Here is a 20,905-nt window from a genome sequence, read left to right as displayed (position 1 = left end):
GAAATTTTCTTCTTGGAAGGTTGCCCTCTTTTGAAATTTTGGCTCCATTTTTGATCCCAGGATTTATTTGGAGGGCAGGTGTCATTTACAGAATTGGAGGTTGGTGAATATTTGGTGACCTTTAGCAGTGGGTATAAAGCTGCTGTTGTGGGAAAGGGCCACAAGGAGGCAGCATTTCTCCATTCCCAAATCTGGGTACGAGGGCAGCAGAGCCTTTCCAGAAGTCGTGTTCCTAGGTTGTAAATTAGAATGGAATGTGCCAGGAGAAACACCCATATGTTTAGGTCTCATTACTTCTTGTTTTTGTGAATTTTTTTTAATCGGGGTAAAGACTAGAATATTGTTTGTCCTAGGGGTACACAATCTGGTTCATTTGTACATTATATATGTCTACTCTACAGATCCTCTTCCCATGTAAAATATTACAGAGTGTTCTGTAGACCTCCCTTGCTATATGGTCGGTCTTTTTGAAATATGTATATAATATGTATTTGGATATGTATAGTAACACTAATCTCATTTATCCATTCCCCCCACCTTTCCTTTTAGATGAGCATAGTTGGTTTTCTAAGTCTGTGAGTGTCTTTCTCTGTGGAAATATGTTCATTTGTGTCAGTTATTAGATAACGCCTATAAGGGATATCATAGGCTATAGGTCTTTTGCTTTCCGACTTACCTCATGTTTTGTGATTATCTCCAGGCTCATTTGTGGTGCCTCAAAGAGCAGTGTTTCACTGTTTTCCACGGCTAATATTCCATCGTGTACATGGACAACTTCTTCTTTATCCATTCACCTGTGGATGGACATTTTGGTTGCTTCACTGTCTTGTCTATTGTGAATAAGGCTGCAGTGCAGCTTTTGCAGCCCGGGTCTTCTCGATTCTGGTCTTCTCAGGTGAGAGGCCCAGTGGTGCACCTGCTGGATTGAATGGTACCTCAGTTTTTACTTTCAAACGCAGCTCCTTTCTGTTCTCATCATTGGCTCTTAACCACTTTACATCTCACCAGCAGCTAGAGGGTACACAGTTCTCTAAAACCCCTTCAGCATTTATTGTTTGTAGACTTTTTGCTGATGGTCAGTCGACTGGTGTGAGTTGAAACCTTTTTGTAGATTAGATTGCATGAGTCTAATACTTCTTGAGGTTGAGCTTTTATCCATTTTCCTTTTTTTAAAACGACGGTGAGTAATATTTACCTCTTCATACTATCTCCTTGAAACATTTGCCTGTTTTGAATTTTTAATCCATTCCCCACCTCAGCACAATGTTGAGGGTAGGTGTCTTTACAGCCCTGAGTCCTTGTGAATGTTAAGTGACCATTAGCTGTGCTTTAAAAGCCGCTCTTGCGGGAAACGGCCACAAGGCGGCAGCATTTCTCCTTTACCAAATCTGGTCACTAGGGCAACAGAGCCTTAATGGAAGTCGTGTTCTAGGTTGTAAATTACAATGGAATGGGCCAGGAGAAAGCCTTTTAAAGTGATGTCTCATTACTTCTTGTTTGTATTTTTAATTTAATTTTTAGTTTTTAATCACAGCAAATTTGATTACAATGTTTTGTTTGTTCTAGGTGTGCAAGATGTGGTTCTTTCACACATATACATATATCTATTCTTCTTCGGATCCTTTTCCCATGTAGGTTATGACACAATGTTGAGTAGCCTTCTCTTGGTATTGCGTACGTCTTTGGTGATTATATATTTCACATGTGTTTTTATATGTCTGTTAACCCCAATATAGTAATGTGTCCAGTCCTCACACCTTTCCATTTGGTGAACCATACGTTTTTGTACTGAATCTGTGATTGCCTTTCTCCGTGGATATATCTTCGTTGGTATCAATTCGTAGGTAACACCTGTAACTGATATGGTAGGATACGTGTCTTTCGCTTTGTCACTTACTAAAAGTTGCGTGATTACTTCTAGACTCATCTAGGGTGCTGCAAATGGCATTGTTTCATTTTATCGCTAGCTCATAATCCATCTGTACATGTAGCAGTTCTTCTGTGTCCACCAATCTGTCGGTGGACTTTTTGGTGACTTCCATATCTTGGCTATTGTAATCCTGTGCAATGCAGATTTGCCTGCCTCTTTCTTTCCAATTCTGTCTTCTTAGGATATAGGTCCAGGAATAAGCCTCTGGATCATACGGTAGCTCAATGTTTACCTTTTAAAGACACCTCCACTCTGTTCTCTTTAGTGGCTCTTTCCAGGTTACATCCCACTTAAAGTTGAGGGTTTGCATTTCTCCACAGCACCTTCAGCATTTCTTCTTTGTAGTTTTTAACTGATGGTTATTCTGACTGGTGTGAGCTGATACGTCTTTGTGGTTGAATTCGCCTGTGTCTCATGATCCGTTTAAACTGAGCTTTAAGGCAGGTCCTTTTCATTTTTCAGGCTGTGAGTATAGCTTAGTTCTTCAAAGTGTTTTCTTAAAGTATGTGTTAAAATGTTTTGGCCATTACCACCCTCAAGACATTTTGCGGTGACCATTAGCACAGGCTTAAACCTGCGTTTGCAGGTAACGGCCAGAAGGCGGCAGTCTTTCTATGTTCCCCACCCTGGTATTAGGGAAACAGACCTTCCGGCCAGTGGTGTTCCTCGGTTATAAATTAGAGTGGAATGTGCCTGAATAAACCCACAAATGCTGATGTCTCCTTACTTATGTCTGTCTTTTAAATTTAACTTATACTTATTATTGGAGTAATATTCCATTGTGTACATGGAACAGTTCTTCTTGGTGCATTCCTCTGTTGATGGACATTTTCATTGCTTCCAAATGTTGGCTATGGTAAATATGGCTAGAGTGCAGGATTGCCAGCCTGTGACGTTTTGATTCTCATTTTCTCAGGAGATAGGCCCAGCAGCGGGTATGACTGATTGACGGGTAGCTCAATGTTTACCTTTTCAAGGCACTTCCATTGTGTTTTCGTTAGTGGCTCTTACCACGTCCCCATTAGAGCCGAGTGTACGCATTCCTCCACAGTCCCTTCAGCATTTATTTTTTGAAACATTTTTGCTGATGGCCATTGTGACTGCTGTGGGCTGATAGGTTTTTGTAATTTGGGTTTGCATGTCTTTGAAAACTCCTAAAATACATCATTTTCTCACACCTTTTTCTTTTCTCTTAAAAGAAAAAACTGTGAGTACAATATACCTCTTGAAATTTTCTTCTTGGAAGGTTGCCCTCTTTTGAAATTTTGGCTCCATTTTTGATCCCAGGATTTATTTGGAGGGCAGGTGTCATTTACAGAATTGGAGGTTGGTGAATATTTGGTGACCTTTAGCAGTGGGTATAAAGCTGCTGTTGTGGGAAAGGGCCACAAGGAGGCAGCATTTCTCCATTCCCAAATCTGGGTACGAGGGCAGCAGAGCCTTTCCAGAAGTCGTGTTCCTAGGTTGTAAATTAGAATGGAATGTGCCAGGAGAAACACCCATATGTTTAGGTCTCATTACTTCTTGTTTTTGTGAATTTTTTTTAATCGGGGTAAAGACTAGAATATTGTTTGTCCTAGGGGTACACAATCTGGTTCATTTGTACATTATATATGTCTACTCTACAGATCCTCTTCCCATGTAAAATATTACAGAGTGTTCTGTAGACCTCCCTTGCTATATGGTCGGTCTTTTTGAAATATGTATATAATATGTATTTGGATATGTATAGTAACACTAATCTCATTTATCCATTCCCCCCACCTTTCCTTTTAGATGAGCATAGTTGGTTTTCTAAGTCTGTGAGTGTCTTTCTCTGTGGAAATATGTTCATTTGTGTCAGTTATTAGATAACGCCTATAAGGGATATCATAGGCTATAGGTCTTTTGCTTTCCGACTTACCTCATGTTTTGTGATTATCTCCAGGCTCATTTGTGGTGCCTCAAAGAGCAGTGTTTCACTGTTTTCCACGGCTAATATTCCATCGTGTACATGGACAACTTCTTCTTTATCCATTCACCTGTGGATGGACATTTTGGTTGCTTCACTGTCTTGTCTATTGTGAATAAGGCTGCAGTGCAGCTTTTGCAGCCCGGGTCTTCTCGATTCTGGTCTTCTCAGGTGAGAGGCCCAGTGGTGCACCTGCTGGATTGAATGGTACCTCAGTTTTTACTTTCAAACGCAGCTCCTTTCTGTTCTCATCATTGGCTCTTAACCACTTTACATCTCACCAGCAGCTAGAGGGTACACAGTTCTCTAAAACCCCTTCAGCATTTATTGTTTGTAGACTTTTTGCTGATGGTCAGTCGACTGGTGTGAGTTGAAACCTTTTTGTAGATTAGATTGCATGAGTCTAATACTTCTTGAGGTTGAGCTTTTATCCATTTTCCTTTTTTTAAAACGACGGTGAGTAATATTTACCTCTTCATACTATCTCCTTGAAACATTTGCCTGTTTTGAATTTTTAATCCATTCCCCACCTCAGCACAATGTTGAGGGTAGGTGTCTTTACAGCCCTGAGTCCTTGTGAATGTTAAGTGACCATTAGCTGTGCTTTAAAAGCCGCTCTTGCGGGAAACGGCCACAAGGCGGCAGCATTTCTCCTTTACCAAATCTGGTCACTAGGGCAACAGAGCCTTAATGGAAGTCGTGTTCTAGGTTGTAAATTACAATGGAATGGGCCAGGAGAAAGCCTTTTAAAGTGATGTCTCATTACTTCTTGTTTGTATTTGTAATTTAATTTTTAGTTTTTAATCACAGCAAATTTGATTACAATGTTTTGTTTGTTCTAGGTGTGCAAGATGTGGTTCTTTCACACATATACATATATCTATTCTTCTTCGGATCCTTTTCCCATGTAGGTTATGACACAATGTTGAGTAGCCTTCTCTTGGTATTGCGTACGTCTTTGGTGATTATATATTTCACATGTGTTTTTATATGTCTGTTAACCCCAATATAGTAATGTGTCCAGTCCTCACACCTTTCCATTTGGTGAACCATACGTTTTTGTACTGAATCTGTGATTGCCTTTCTCCGTGGATATATCTTCGTTGGTATCAATTCGTAGGTAACACCTGTAACTGATATGGTAGGATACGTGTCTTTCGCTTTGTCACTTACTAAAAGTTGCGTTATTACTTCTAGACTCATCTAGGGTGCTGCAAATGGCATTGTTTCATTTTATCGCTAGCTCATAATCCATCTGTACATGTAGCAGTTCTTCTGTGTCCACCAATCTGTCGGTGGACTTTTTGGTGACTTCCATATCTTGGCTATTGTAATCCTGTGCAATGCAGATTTGCCTGCCTCTTTCTTTCCAATTCTGTCTTCTTAGGATATAGGTCCAGGAATAAGCCTCTGGATCATACGGTAGCTCAATGTTTACCTTTTAAAGACACCTCCACTCTGTTCTCTTTAGTGGCTCTTTCCAGGTTACATCCCACTTAAAGTTGAGGGTTTGCATTTCTCCACAGCACCTTCAGCATTTCTTCTTTGTAGTTTTTAACTGATGGTTATTCTGACTGGTGTGAGCTGATACGTCTTTGTGGTTGAATTCGCCTGTGTCTCATGATCCGTTTAAACTGAGCTTTAAGGCAGGTCCTTTTCATTTTTCAGGCTGTGAGTATAGCTTAGTTCTTCAAAGTGTTTTCTTAAAGTATGTGTTAAAATGTTTTGGCCATTACCACCCTCAAGACATTTTGCGGTGACCATTAGCACAGGCTTAAACCTGCGTTTGCAGGTAACGGCCAGAAGGCGGCAGTCTTTCTATGTTCCCCACCCTGGTATTAGGGAAACAGACCTTCCGGCCAGTGGTGTTCCTCGGTTATAAATTAGAGTGGAATGTGCCTGAATAAACCCACAAATGCTGATGTCTCCTTACTTATGTCTGTCTTTTAAATTTAACTTATACTTATTATTGGAGTAATATTCCATTGTGTACATGGAACAGTTCTTCTTGGTGCATTCCTCTGTTGATGGACATTTTCATTGCTTCCAAATGTTGGCTATGGTAAATATGGCTAGAGTGCAGGATTGCCAGCCTGTGACGTTTTGATTCTCATTTTCTCAGGAGATAGGCCCAGCAGCGGGTATGACTGATTGACGGGTAGCTCAATGTTTACCTTTTCAAGGCACTTCCATTGTGTTTTCGTTAGTGGCTCTTACCACGTCCCCATTAGAGCCGAGTGTACGCATTCCTCCACAGTCCCTTCAGCATTTATTTTTTGAAACATTTTTGCTGATGGCCATTGTGACTGCTGTGGGCTGATAGGTTTTTGTAATTTGGGTTTGCATGTCTTTGAAAACTCCTAAAATACATCATTTTCTCACACCTTTTTCTTTTCTCTTAAAAGAAAAAACTGTGAGTACAATATACCTCTTGAAATTGTCTTCTTGGAAGGTTGCCCTCTTTTGAAATTTTGGCTCCATTTTTGATCCCAGGATTTATTTGGAGGGCAGGTGTCATTTACAGAATTGGAGGTTGGTGAATATTTGGTGACCTTTAGCAGTGGGTATAAAGCTGCTGTTGTGGGAAAGGGCCACAAGGAGGCAGCATTTCTCCATTCCCAAATCTGGGTACGAGGGCAGCAGAGCCTTTCCAGAAGTCGTGTTCCTAGGTTGTAAATTAGAATGGAATGTGCCAGGAGAAACACCCATATGTTTAGGTCTCATTACTTCTTGTTTTTGTGAATTTTTTTTAATCGGGGTAAAGACTAGAATATTGTTTGTCCTAGGGGTACACAATCTGGTTCATTTGTACATTATATATGTCTACTCTACAGATCCTCTTCCCATGTAAAATATTACAGAGTGTTCTGTAGACCTCCCTTGCTATATGGTCGGTCTTTTTGAAATATGTATATAATATGTATTTGGATATGTATAGTAACACTAATCTCATTTATCCATTCCTCCCACCTTTCCTTTTAGATGAGCATAGTTGGTTTTCTAAGTCTGTGAGTGTCTTTCTCTGTGGAAATATGTTCATTTGTGTCAGTTATTAGATAACGCCTATAAGGGATATCATAGGCTATAGGTCTTTTGCTTTCCGACTTACCTCATGTTTTGTGATTATCTCCAGGCTCATTTGTGGTGCCTCAAAGAGCAGTGTTTCACTGTTTTCCACGGCTAATATTCCATCGTGTACATGGACAACTTCTTCTTTATCCATTCACCTGTGGATGGACATTTTGGTTGCTTCACTGTCTTGTCTATTGTGAATAAGGCTGCAGTGCAGCTTTTGCAGCCCGGGTCTTCTCGATTCTGGTCTTCTCAGGTGAGAGGCCCAGTGGTGCACCTGCTGGATTGAATGGTACCTCAGTTTTTACTTTCAAACGCAGCTCCTTTCTGTTCTCATCATTGGCTCTTAACCACTTTACATCTCACCAGCAGCTAGAGGGTACACAGTTCTCTAAAACCCCTTCAGCATTTATTGTTTGTAGACTTTTTGCTGATGGTCAGTCGACTGGTGTGAGTTGAAACCTTTTTGTAGATTAGATTGCATGAGTCTAATACTTCTTGAGGTTGAGCTTTTATCCATTTTCCTTTTTTTAAAACGACGGTGAGTAATATTTACCTCTTCATACTATCTCCTTGAAACATTTGCCTGTTTTGAATTTTTAATCCATTCCCCACCTCAGCACAATGTTGAGGGTAGGTGTCTTTACAGCCCTGAGTCCTTGTGAATGTTAAGTGACCATTAGCTGTGCTTTAAAAGCCGCTCTTGTGGGAAACGGCCACAAGGCGGCAGCATTTCTCCTTTACCAAATCTGGTCACTAGGGCAACAGAGCCTTAATGGAAGTCGTGTTCTAGGTTGTAAATTACAATGGAATGGGCCAGGAGAAAGCCTTTTAAAGTGATGTCTCATTACTTCTTGTTTGTATTTGTAATTTAATTTTTAGTTTTTAATCACAGCAAATTTGATTACAATGTTTTGTTTGTTCTAGGTGTGCAAGATGTGGTTCTTTCACACATATACATATATCTATTCTTCTTCGGATCCTTTTCCCATGTAGGTTATGACACAATGTTGAGTAGCCTTCTCTTGGTATTGCGTACGTCTTTGGTGATTATATATTTCACATGTGTTTTTATATGTCTGTTAACCCCAATATAGTAATGTGTCCAGTCCTCACACCTTTCCATTTGGTGAACCATACGTTTTTGTACTGAATCTGTGATTGCCTTTCTCCGTGGATATATCTTCGTTGGTATCAATTCGTAGGTAACACCTGTAACTGATATGGTAGGATACGTGTCTTTCGCTTTGTCACTTACTAAAAGTTGCGTTATTACTTCTAGACTCATCTAGGGTGCTGCAAATGGCATTGTTTCATTTTATCGCTAGCTCATAATCCATCTGTACATGTAGCAGTTCTTCTGTGTCCACCAATCTGTCGGTGGACTTTTTGGTGACTTCCATATCTTGGCTATTGTAATCCTGTGCAATGCAGATTTGCCTGCCTCTTTCTTTCCAATTCTGTCTTCTTAGGATATAGGTCCAGGAATAAGCCTCTGGATCATACGGTAGCTCAATGTTTACCTTTTAAAGACACCTCCACTCTGTTCTCTTTAGTGGCTCTTTCCAGGTTACATCCCACTTAAAGTTGAGGGTTTGCATTTCTCCACAGCACCTTCAGCATTTCTTCTTTGTAGTTTTTAACTGATGGTTATTCTGACTGGTGTGAGCTGATACGTCTTTGTGGTTGAATTCGCCTGTGTCTCATGATCCGTTTAAACTGAGCTTTAAGGCAGGTCCTTTTCATTTTTCAGGCTGTGAGTATAGCTTAGTTCTTCAAAGTGTTTTCTTAAAGTATGTGTTAAAATGTTTTGGCCATTACCACCCTCAAGACATTTTGCGGTGACCATTAGCACAGGCTTAAACCTGCGTTTGCAGGTAACGGCCAGAAGGCGGCAGTCTTTCTATGTTCCCCACCCTGGTATTAGGGAAACAGACCTTCCGGCCAGTGGTGTTCCTCGGTTATAAATTAGAGTGGAATGTGCCTGAATAAACCCACAAATGCTGATGTCTCCTTACTTATGTCTGTCTTTTAAATTTAACTTATACTTATTATTGGAGTAATATTCCATTGTGTACATGGAACAGTTCTTCTTGGTGCATTCCTCTGTTGATGGACATTTTCATTGCTTCCAAATGTTGGCTATGGTAAATATGGCTAGAGTGCAGGATTGCCAGCCTGTGACGTTTTGATTCTCATTTTCTCAGGAGATAGGCCCAGCAGCGGGTATGACTGATTGACGGGTAGCTCAATGTTTACCTTTTCAAGGCACTTCCATTGTGTTTTCGTTAGTGGCTCTTACCACGTCCCCATTAGAGCCGAGTGTACGCATTCCTCCACAGTCCCTTCAGCATTTATTTTTTGAAACATTTTTGCTGATGGCCATTGTGACTGCTGTGGGCTGATAGGTTTTTGTAATTTGGGTTTGCATGTCTTTGAAAACTCCTAAAATACATCATTTTCTCACACCTTTTTCTTTTCTCTTAAAAGAAAAAACTGTGAGTACAATATACCTCTTGAAATTGTCTTCTTGGAAGGTTGCCCTCTTTTGAAATTTTGGCTCCATTTTTGATCCCAGGATTTATTTGGAGGGCAGGTGTCATTTACAGAATTGGAGGTTGGTGAATATTTGGTGACCTTTAGCAGTGGGTATAAAGCTGCTGTTGTGGGAAAGGGCCACAAGGAGGCAGCATTTCTCCATTCCCAAATCTGGGTACGAGGGCAGCAGAGCCTTTCCAGAAGTCGTGTTCCTAGGTTGTAAATTAGAATGGAATGTGCCAGGAGAAACACCCATATGTTTAGGTCTCATTACTTCTTGTTTTTGTGAATTTTTTTTAATCGGGGTAAAGACTAGAATATTGTTTGTCCTAGGGGTACACAATCTGGTTCATTTGTACATTATATATGTCTACTCTACAGATCCTCTTCCCATGTAAAATATTACAGAGTGTTCTGTAGACCTCCCTTGCTATATGGTCGGTCTTTTTGAAATATGTATATAATATGTATTTGGATATGTATAGTAACACTAATCTCATTTATCCATTCCTCCCACCTTTCCTTTTAGATGAGCATAGTTGGTTTTCTAAGTCTGTGAGTGTCTTTCTCTGTGGAAATATGTTCATTTGTGTCAGTTATTAGATAACGCCTATAAGGGATATCATAGGCTATAGGTCTTTTGCTTTCCGACTTACCTCATGTTTTGTGATTATCTCCAGGCTCATTTGTGGTGCCTCAAAGAGCAGTGTTTCACTGTTTTCCACGGCTAATATTCCATCGTGTACATGGACAACTTCTTCTTTATCCATTCACCTGTGGATGGACATTTTGGTTGCTTCACTGTCTTGTCTATTGTGAATAAGGCTGCAGTGCAGCTTTTGCAGCCCGGGTCTTCTCGATTCTGGTCTTCTCAGGTGAGAGGCCCAGTGGTGCACCTGCTGGATTGAATGGTACCTCAGTTTTTACTTTCAAACGCAGCTCCTTTCTGTTCTCATCATTGGCTCTTAACCACTTTACATCTCACCAGCAGCTAGAGGGTACACAGTTCTCTAAAACCCCTTCAGCATTTATTGTTTGTAGACTTTTTGCTGATGGTCAGTCGACTGGTGTGAGTTGAAACCTTTTTGTAGATTAGATTGCATGAGTCTAATACTTCTTGAGGTTGAGCTTTTATCCATTTTCCTTTTTTTAAAACGACGGTGAGTAATATTTACCTCTTCATACTATCTCCTTGAAACATTTGCCTGTTTTGAATTTTTAATCCATTCCCCACCTCAGCACAATGTTGAGGGTAGGTGTCTTTACAGCCCTGAGTCCTTGTGAATGTTAAGTGACCATTAGCTGTGCTTTAAAAGCCGCTCTTGTGGGAAACGGCCACAAGGCGGCAGCATTTCTCCTTTACCAAATCTGGTCACTAGGGCAACAGAGCCTTAATGGAAGTCGTGTTCTAGGTTGTAAATTACAATGGAATGGGCCAGGAGAAAGCCTTTTAAAGTGATGTCTCATTACTTCTTGTTTGTATTTGTAATTTAATTTTTAGTTTTTAATCACAGCAAATTTGATTACAATGTTTTGTTTGTTCTAGGTGTGCAAGATGTGGTTCTTTCACACATATACATATATCTATTCTTCTTCGGATCCTTTTCCCATGTAGGTTATGACACAATGTTGAGTAGCCTTCTCTTGGTATTGCGTACGTCTTTGGTGATTATATATTTCACATGTGTTTTTATATGTCTGTTAACCCCAATATAGTAATGTGTCCAGTCCTCACACCTTTCCATTTGGTGAACCATACGTTTTTGTACTGAATCTGTGATTGCCTTTCTCCGTGGATATATCTTCGTTGGTATCAATTCGTAGGTAACACCTGTAACTGATATGGTAGGATATGTGTCTTTCGCTTTGTCACTTACTAAAAGTTGCGTGATTACTTCTAGACTCATCTAGGGTGCTGCAAATGGCATTGTTTCATTTTATCGCTAGCTCATAATCCATCTGTACATGTAGCAGTTCTTCTGTGTCCACCAATCTGTCGGTGGACTTTTTGGTGACTTCCATATCTTGGCTATTGTAATCCTGTGCAATGCAGATTTGCCTGCCTCTTTCTTTCCAATTCTGTCTTCTTAGGATATAGGTCCAGGAATAAGCCTCTGGATCATACGGTAGCTCAATGTTTACCATTTAAAGACACCTCCACTCTGTTCTCTTTAGTGGCTCTTTCCAGGTTACATCCCACTTAAAGTTGAGGGTTTGCATTTCTCCACAGCACCTTCAGCATTTCTTCTTTGTAGTTTTTAACTGATGGTTATTCTGACTGGTGTGAGCTGATACGTCTTTGTGGTTGAATTAGCCTGTGTCTCATGATCCGTTTAAACTGAGCTTTAAGGCAGGTCCTTTTCATTTTTCAGGCTGTGAGTATAGCTTAGTTCTTCAAAGTGTTTTCTTAAAGTATGTGTTAAAATGTTTTGGCCATTACCACCCTCAAGACATTTTGCGGTGACCATTAGCACAGGCTTAAACCTGCGTTTGCAGGTAACGGCCAGAAGGCGGCAGTCTTTCTACGTTCCCCACCCTGGTATTAGGGAAACAGACCTTCCGGCCAGTGGTGTTCCTCGGTTATAAATTAGAGTGGAATGTGCCTGAATAAACCCACAAATGCTGATGTCTCCTTACTTATGTCTGTCTTTTAAATTTAACTTATACTTATTATTGGAGTAATATTCCATTGTGTACATGGAACAGTTCTTCTTGGTGCATTCCTCTGTTGATGGACATTTTCATTGCTTCCAAATGTTGGCTATGGTAAATATGGCTAGAGTGCAGGATTGCCAGCCTGTGACGTTTTGATTCTCATTTTCTCAGGAGATAGGCCCAGCAGCGGGTATGACTGATTGACGGGTAGCTCAATGTTTACCTTTTCAAGGCACTTCCATTGTGTTTTCGTTAGTGGCTCTTACCACGTCCCCATTAGAGCCGAGTGTACGCATTCCTCCACAGTCCCTTCAGCATTTATTTTTTGAAACATTTTTGCTGATGGCCATTGTGACTGCTGTGGGCTGATAGGTTTTTGTAATTTGGGTTTGCATGTCTTTGAAAACTCCTAAAATACATCATTTTCTCACACCTTTTTCTTTTCTCTTAAAAGAAAAAACTGTGAGTACAATATACCTCTTGAAATTGTCTTCTTGGAAGGTTGCCCTCTTTTGAAATTTTGGCTCCATTTTTGATCCCAGGATTTATTTGGAGGGCAGGTGTCATTTACAGAATTGGAGGTTGGTGAATATTTGGTGACCTTTAGCAGTGGGTATAAAGCTGCTGTTGTGGGAAAGGGCCACAAGGAGGCAGCATTTCTCCATTCCCAAATCTGGGTACGAGGGCAGCAGAGCCTTTCCAGAAGTCGTGTTCCTAGGTTGTAAATTAGAATGGAATGTGCCAGGAGAAACACCCATATGTTTAGGTCTCATTACTTCTTGTTTTTGTGAATTTTTTTTAATCGGGGTAAAGACTAGAATATTGTTTGTCCTAGGGGTACACAATCTGGTTCATTTGTACATTATATATGTCTACTCTACAGATCCTCTTCCCATGTAAAATATTACAGAGTGTTCTGTAGACCTCCCTTGCTATATGGTCGGTCTTTTTGAAATATGTATATAATATGTATTTGGATATGTATAGTAACACTAATCTCATTTATCCATTCCCCCCACCTTTCCTTTTAGATGAGCATAGTTGGTTTTCTAAGTCTGTGAGTGTCTTTCTCTGTGGAAATATGTTCATTTGTGTCAGTTATTAGATAACGCCTATAAGGGATATCATAGGCTATAGGTCTTTTGCTTTCCGACTTACCTCATGTTTTGTGATTATCTCCAGGCTCATTTGTGGTGCCTCAAAGAGCAGTGTTTCACTGTTTTCCACGGCTAATATTCCATCGTGTACATGGACAACTTCTTCTTTATCCATTCACCTGTGGATGGACATTTTGGTTGCTTCACTGTCTTGTCTATTGTGAATAAGGCTGCAGTGCAGCTTTTGCAGCCCGGGTCTTCTCGATTCTGGTCTTCTCAGGTGAGAGGCCCAGTGGTGCACCTGCTGGATTGAATGGTACCTCAGTTTTTACTTTCAAACGCAGCTCCTTTCTGTTCTCATCATTGGCTCTTAACCACTTTACATCTCACCAGCAGCTAGAGGGTACACAGTTCTCTAAAACCCCTTCAGCATTTATTGTTTGTAGACTTTTTGCTGATGGTCAGTCGACTGGTGTGAGTTGAAACCTTTTTGTAGATTAGATTGCATGAGTCTAATACTTCTTGAGGTTGAGCTTTTATCCATTTTCCTTTTTTTAAAACGACGGTGAGTAATATTTACCTCTTCATACTATCTCCTTGAAACATTTGCCTGTTTTGAATTTTTAATCCATTCCCCACCTCAGCACAATGTTGAGGGTAGGTGTCTTTACAGCCCTGAGTCCTTGTGAATGTTAAGTGACCATTAGCTGTGCTTTAAAAGCCGCTCTTGTGGGAAACGGCCACAAGGCGGCAGCATTTCTCCTTTACCAAATCTGGTCACTAGGGCAACAGAGCCTTAATGGAAGTCGTGTTCTAGGTTGTAAATTACAATGGAATGGGCCAGGAGAAAGCCTTTTAAAGTGATGTCTCATTACTTCTTGTTTGTATTTGTAATTTAATTTTTAGTTTTTAATCACAGCAAATTTGATTACAATGTTTTGTTTGTTCTAGGTGTGCAAGATGTGGTTCTTTCACACATATACATATATCTATTCTTCTTCGGATCCTTTTCCCATGTAGGTTATGACACAATGTTGAGTAGCCTTCTCTTGGTATTGCGTACGTCTTTGGTGATTATATATTTCACATGTGTTTTTATATGTCTGTTAACCCCAATATAGTAATGTGTCCAGTCCTCACACCTTTCCATTTGGTGAACCATACGTTTTTGTACTGAATCTGTGATTGCCTTTCTCCGTGGATATATCTTCGTTGGTATCAATTCGTAGGTAACACCTGTAACTGATATGGTAGGATATGTGTCTTTCGCTTTGTCACTTACTAAAAGTTGCGTGATTACTTCTAGACTCATCTAGGGTGCTGCAAATGGCATTGTTTCATTTTATCGCTAGCTCATAATCCATCTGTACATGTAGCAGTTCTTCTGTGTCCACCAATCTGTCGGTGGACTTTTTGGTGACTTCCATATCTTGGCTATTGTAATCCTGTGCAATGCAGATTTGCCTGCCTCTTTCTTTCCAATTCTGTCTTCTTAGGATATAGGTCCAGGAATAAGCCTCTGGATCATACGGTAGCTCAATGTTTACCTTTTAAAGACACCTCCACTCTGTTCTCTTTAGTGGCTCTTTCCAGGTTACATCCCACTTAAAGTTGAGGGTTTGCATTTCTCCACAGCACCTTCAGCATTTCTTCTTTGTAGTTTTTAACTGATGGTTATTCTGACTGGTGTGAGCTGATACGTCTTTGTGGTTGAATTCGCCTGTGTCTCATGATCCGTTTAAACTGAGCTTTAAGGCAGGTCCTTTTCATTTTTCAGGCTGTGAGTATAGCTTAGTTCTTCAAAGTGTTTTCTTAAAGTATGTGTTAAAATGTTTTGGCCATTACCACCCTCAAGACATTTTGCGGTGACCATTAGCACAGGCTTAAACCTGCGTTTGCAGGTAACGGCCAGAAGGCGGCAGTCTTTCTACGTTCCCCACCCTGGTATTAGGGAAACAGACCTTCCGGCCAGTGGTGTTCCTCGGTTATAAATTAGAGTGGAATGTGCCTGAATAAACCCACAAATGCTGATGTCTCCTTACTTATGTCTGTCTTTTAAATTTAACTTATACTTATTATTGGAGTAATATTCCATTGTGTACATGGAACAGTTCTTCTTGGTGCATTCCTCTGTTGATGGACATTTTCATTGCTTCCAAATGTTGGCTATGGTAAATATGGCTAGAGTGCAGGATTGCCAGCCTGTGACGTTTTGATTCTCATTTTCTCAGGAGATAGGCCCAGCAGCGGGTATGACTGATTGACGGGTAGCTCAATGTTTACCTTTTCAAGGCACTTCCATTGTGTTTTCGTTAGTGGCTCTTACCACGTCCCCATTAGAGCCGAGTGTACGCATTCCTCCACAGTCCCTTCAGCATTTATTTTTTGAAACATTTTTGCTGATGGCCATTGTGACTGCTGTGGGCTGATAGGTTTTTGTAATTTGGGTTTGCATGTCTTTGAAAACTCCTAAAATACATCATTTTCTCACACCTTTTTCTTTTCTCTTAAAAGAAAAAACTGTGAGTACAATATACCTCTTGAAATTGTCTTCTTGGAAGGTTGCCCTCTTTTGAAATTTTGGCTCCATTTTTGATCCCAGGATTTATTTGGAGGGCAGGTGTCATTTACAGAATTGGAGGTTGGTGAATATTTGGTGACCTTTAGCAGTGGGTATAAAGCTGCTGTTGTGGGAAAGGGCCACAAGGAGGCAGCATTTCTCCATTCCCAAATCTGGGTACGAGGGCAGCAGAGCCTTTCCAGAAGTCGTGTTCCTAGGTTGTAAATTAGAATGGAATGTGCCAGGAGAAACACCCATATGTTTAGGTCTCATTACTTCTTGTTTTTGTGAATTTTTTTTAATCGGGGTAAAGACTAGAATATTGTTTGTCCTAGGGGTACACAATCTGGTTCATTTGTACATTATATATGTCTACTCTACAGATCCTCTTCCCATGTAAAATATTACAGAGTGTTCTGTAGACCTCCCTTGCTATATGGTCGGTCTTTTTGAAATATGTATATAATATGTATTTGGATATGTATAGTAACACTAATCTCATTTATCCATTCCCCCCACCTTTCCTTTTAGATGAGCATAGTTGGTTTTCTAAGTCTGTGAGTGTCTTTCTCTGTGGAAATATGTTCATTTGTGTCAGTTATTAGATAACGCCTATAAGGGATATCATAGGCTATAGGTCTTTTGCTTTCCGACTTACCTCATGTTTTGTGATTATCTCCAGGCTCATCTCTGGTGCCTCAAAGAGCAGTGTTTCATTGTTTTCCATGGCTAATATTCCATTGTGTACATGGACTCCTTCTTCTTTATCCATTCACCTGTTGATGGACATTTTGGTTGCTTCCCATCTTGGCTATTTTGAATAAGGCTGCAGTGCAGCTTTTGCAGCCTCTGTCTTTTCGATTCTTGTCTTCTCAGGTGAGAGGCCCAGTGGTGTGCCTGCTGGATTGAATGGTACCTCAGTTTTTACTTTTAAACGCAGTTCCTTTCTGTTCTCCTTATTGGCTGTTAACCACTTTACACCTCACCAGCACCTAGAGGTTACACAGTTCTCTACAACCCAATCAGCATTTATTGTTTGTAGACTTTTTGCTGACGGTCAGTCGACACGTGTGAGTTGAAACCTTTTGGTTGATTAGATTGCATGAGTCTAATAATTCCTGAGGTTGAGCTTTTATCCATTTTCCTGTTTTTTTGTTGAAAGAGAGTGAGGAATACTTACCTCTTCATACTATCTTCTTGAAACATTTGCCTGTTTTGAATTTTGTTGTCCATTCCCTACCTGAGCACAACTTTTGACGGCAAGTGTCCTTTACAGCCCTGAGTCCTTGTGAATTTTAAGTGACCATTAGCTGTGGGTATGAAGCTGCTCTTGCGGGAAACGGCCACAAGGCGGCAGCATTTCTCCTTTACCAAATCTGCTCACTAGGGCCACAGAGCCTTAATGGAAGTCGTGTTCTAGGTTGTAAATTACAATGGAATGGGCCAGGAGAAAGCCTTTTAAAGTGATGTCTCATTACTTCTTGTTTGTATTTTTAATTTAATTTTTAGTTTTTAATCACAGCAAATTTGATTACAATGTTTTGTTTGTTCTAGGTGTGCAAGATGTGGTTCTTTCACACAAATACATATAACTATTCTTCTTCGGATCCTTTTCCCATGTAGGTTATGACACAATGTTGAGTAGTCTTCTCTTGGTATTGCGTACGTCTTTGGTGATTATATATTTCACATGTGTTTTTATATGTCTGTTAACCCCAATATAGTAATGTGTCCAGTCCTCACACCTTTCCATTTGGTGAACCATAAGTTTTTGTGCTGAATCTGTGATTGCCTTTCTCTGTGGAAATATCTTTGTTGGTATCAAGTTTTAGGTAACACCTATATGTGATATGATAGGATATGTGTCTTTCGCTTTCTCACTTACTCCAAGTGGCGTGATTACTTCTAGACTCATCTATGGTGCTGCAAATGGCATTGTTTTATTTTTTCGCTAGCTCATAATCCATCTGTACATGTAACAGTTCTTCTGTGTCCACCAATCTGTCGGTGGACTTTTTGGTGACTTCCATATCTTGGCTATTGTAATCCTGTGCAATGCAGATTTGCCTGCCTCTTTCTTTCCAGTTCTGTCTTCTTAGGATATAGGTCCAGGAATAAGCCTCTGGATCATACGGTAGCTCAATGTTTACCTTTTAAAGACACCTCCACTCTGTTCTCTTTAGTGGCTCTTTCCAGGTTACATCCCACTTAAAGTTGAGGGTTTGCATTTCTCCACAGCACCTTCAGCATTTCTTCTTTGTAGTTTTTAACTGATGGTTATTCTGACTGGTGTGAGCTGATACGTCTTTGTGGTTGAATTAGCCTGTGTCTCATGATCCGTTTAAACTGAGCTTTAAGGCAGGTCCTTTTCATTTTTCAGGCTGTGAGTATAGCTTAGTTCTTCAAAGTGTTTTCTTAAAGTATGTGTTAAAATGTTTTGGCCATTACCACCCTCAAGACATTTTGCGGTGACCATTAGCACAGGCTTAAACCTGCGTTTGCAGGTAACGGCCAGAAGGCGGCAGTCTTTCTACGTTCCCCACCCTGGTATTAGGGAAACAGACCTTCCGGCCAGTGGTGTTCCTTGGTTATAAATTAGAGTGGAATGTGCCTGAATAAACCCACAAATGCTGATGTCTCCTTACTTATGTCTGTCTTTTAAATTTAACTTATACTTATTATTGGAGTAATATTCCATTGTGTACATGGAACAGTTCTTCTTGGTGCATTCCTCTGTTGATGGACATTTTCATTGCTTCCAAATGTTGGCTATGGTAAATATGGCTAGAGTGCAGGATTGCCAGCCTGTGACGTTTTGATTCTCATTTTCTCAGGAGATAGGCCCAGCAGCGGGTATGACTGATTGACGGGTAGCTCAATGTTTACCTTTTCAAGGCACTTCCATTGTGTTTTCGTTAGTGGCTCTTACCACGTCCCCATTAGAGCCGAGTGTACGCATTCCTCCACAGTCCCTTCAGCATTTATTTTTTGAAACATTTTTGCTGATGGCCATTGTGACTGCTGTGGGCTGATAGGTTTTTGTAATTTGGGTTTGCATGTCTTTGAAAACTCCTAAAATACATCATTTTCTCACACCTTTTTCTTTTCTCTTAAAAGAAAAAACTGTGAGTACAATATACCTCTTGAAATTTTCTTCTTGGAAGGTTGCCCTCTTTTGAAATTGTGGCTCCATTTTTGATCCCAGGATTTATTTGGAGGGCAGGTGTCATTTACAGAATTGGAGGTTGGTGAATATTTGGTGACCTTTAGCAGTGGGTATAAAGCTGCTGTTGTGGGAAAGGGCCACAAGGAGGCAGCATTTCTCCATTCCCAAATCTGGGTACGAGGGCAGCAGAGCCTTTCCAGAAGTCGTGTTCCTAGGTTGTAAATTAGAATAGAATGTGCCAGGAGAAACACCCATATGTTTAGGTCTCATTACTTCTTCTTTTTGTGAATTTTTTTTAATCGGGGTAAAGACTAGAATATTGTTTGTCCTAGGGGTACACAATCTGGTTCATTTGTACATTATATATGTCTACTCTACAGATCCTCTTCCCATGTAAAATATTACAGAGTGTTCTGTAGACCTCCCTTGCTATATGGTCGGTCTTTTTGAAATATGTATATAATATGTATTTGGATATGTATAGTAACACTAATCTCATTTATCCATTCCCCCCACCTTTCCTTTTAGATGAGCATAGTTGGTTTTCTAAGTCTGTGAGTGTCTTTCTCTGTGGAAATATGTTCATTTGTGTCAGTTATTAGATAACGCCTATAAGGGATATCATAGGCTATAGGTCTTTTGCTTTCCGACTTACCTCATGTTTTGTGATTATCTCCAGGCTCATCTGTGGTGCCTCAAAGAGCAGTGTTTCACTGTTTTCCACGGATAATATTCCATCGTGTACATGGACAACTTCTTCTTTATCCATTCACCTGTGGATGGACATTTTGGTTGCTTCACTGTCTTGTCTATTGTGAATAAGGCTGCAGTGCAGCTTTTGCAGCCCGGGTCTTCTCGATTCTGGTCTTCTCAGGTGAGAGGCCCAGTGGTGCACCTGCTGGATTGAATGGTACCTCAGTTTTTACTTTCAAACGCAGCTCCTTTCTGTTCTCATCATTGGCTCTTAACCACTTTACATCTCACCAGCAGCTAGAGGGTACACAGTTCTCTAAAACCCCTTCAGCATTTATTGTTTGTAGACTTTTTGCTGATGGTCAGTCGACTGGTGTGAGTTGAAACCTTTTTGTAGATTAGATTGCATGAGTCTAATACTTCTTGAGGTTGAGCTTTTATCCATTTTCCTTTTTTTAAAACGACGGTGAGTAATATTTACCTCTTCATACTATCTCCTTGAAACATTTGCATGTTTTGAATTTTTAATCCATTCCCCATCTCAGCACAATGTTGAGGGTAGGTGTCTTTACAGCCCTGAGTCCTTGTGAATGTTAAGTGACCATTAGCTGTGCTTTAAAAGCCGCTCTTGCGGGAAACGGCCACAAGGCGGCAGCATTTCTCCTTTACCAAATCTGGTCACTAGGGCAACAGAGCCTTAATGGAAGTCGTGTTCTAGGTTGTAAATTACAATGGAATGGGCCAGGAGAAAGCCTTTTAAAGTGATGTCTCATTACTTCTTGTTTGTATTTTTAATTTAATTTTTAGTTTTTAATCACAGCAAATTTGATTACAATGTTTTGTTTGTTCTAGGTGTGCAAGATGTGGTTCTTTCACACATATACATATATCTATTCTTCTTCGGATCCTTTTCCCATGTAGGTTATGACACAATGTTGAGTAGCCTTCTCTTGGTATTGCGTACGTCTTTGGTGATTATATATTTCACATGTGTTTTTATATGTCTGTTAACCCCAATATAGTAATGTGTCCAGTCCTCACACCTTTCCATTTGGTGAACCATACGTTTTTGTACTGAATCTGTGATTGCCTTTCTCCGTGGATATATCTTCGTTGGTATCAATTCGTAGGTAACACCTGTAACTGATATGGTAGGATATGTGTCTTTCGCTTTGTCACTTACTAAAAGTTGCGTGATTACTTCTAGACTCATCTAGCGTGCTGCAAATGGCATTGTTTCATT

Source organism: Eschrichtius robustus, chromosome 4 (assembly GCF_028021215.1).
Source record: "Eschrichtius robustus isolate mEscRob2 chromosome 4, mEscRob2.pri, whole genome shotgun sequence".
Classification (NCBI taxonomy): Eukaryota; Metazoa; Chordata; class Mammalia; order Artiodactyla; family Eschrichtiidae; genus Eschrichtius; species Eschrichtius robustus.
Note: the sequence above shows the minus strand (reverse complement) of the source record.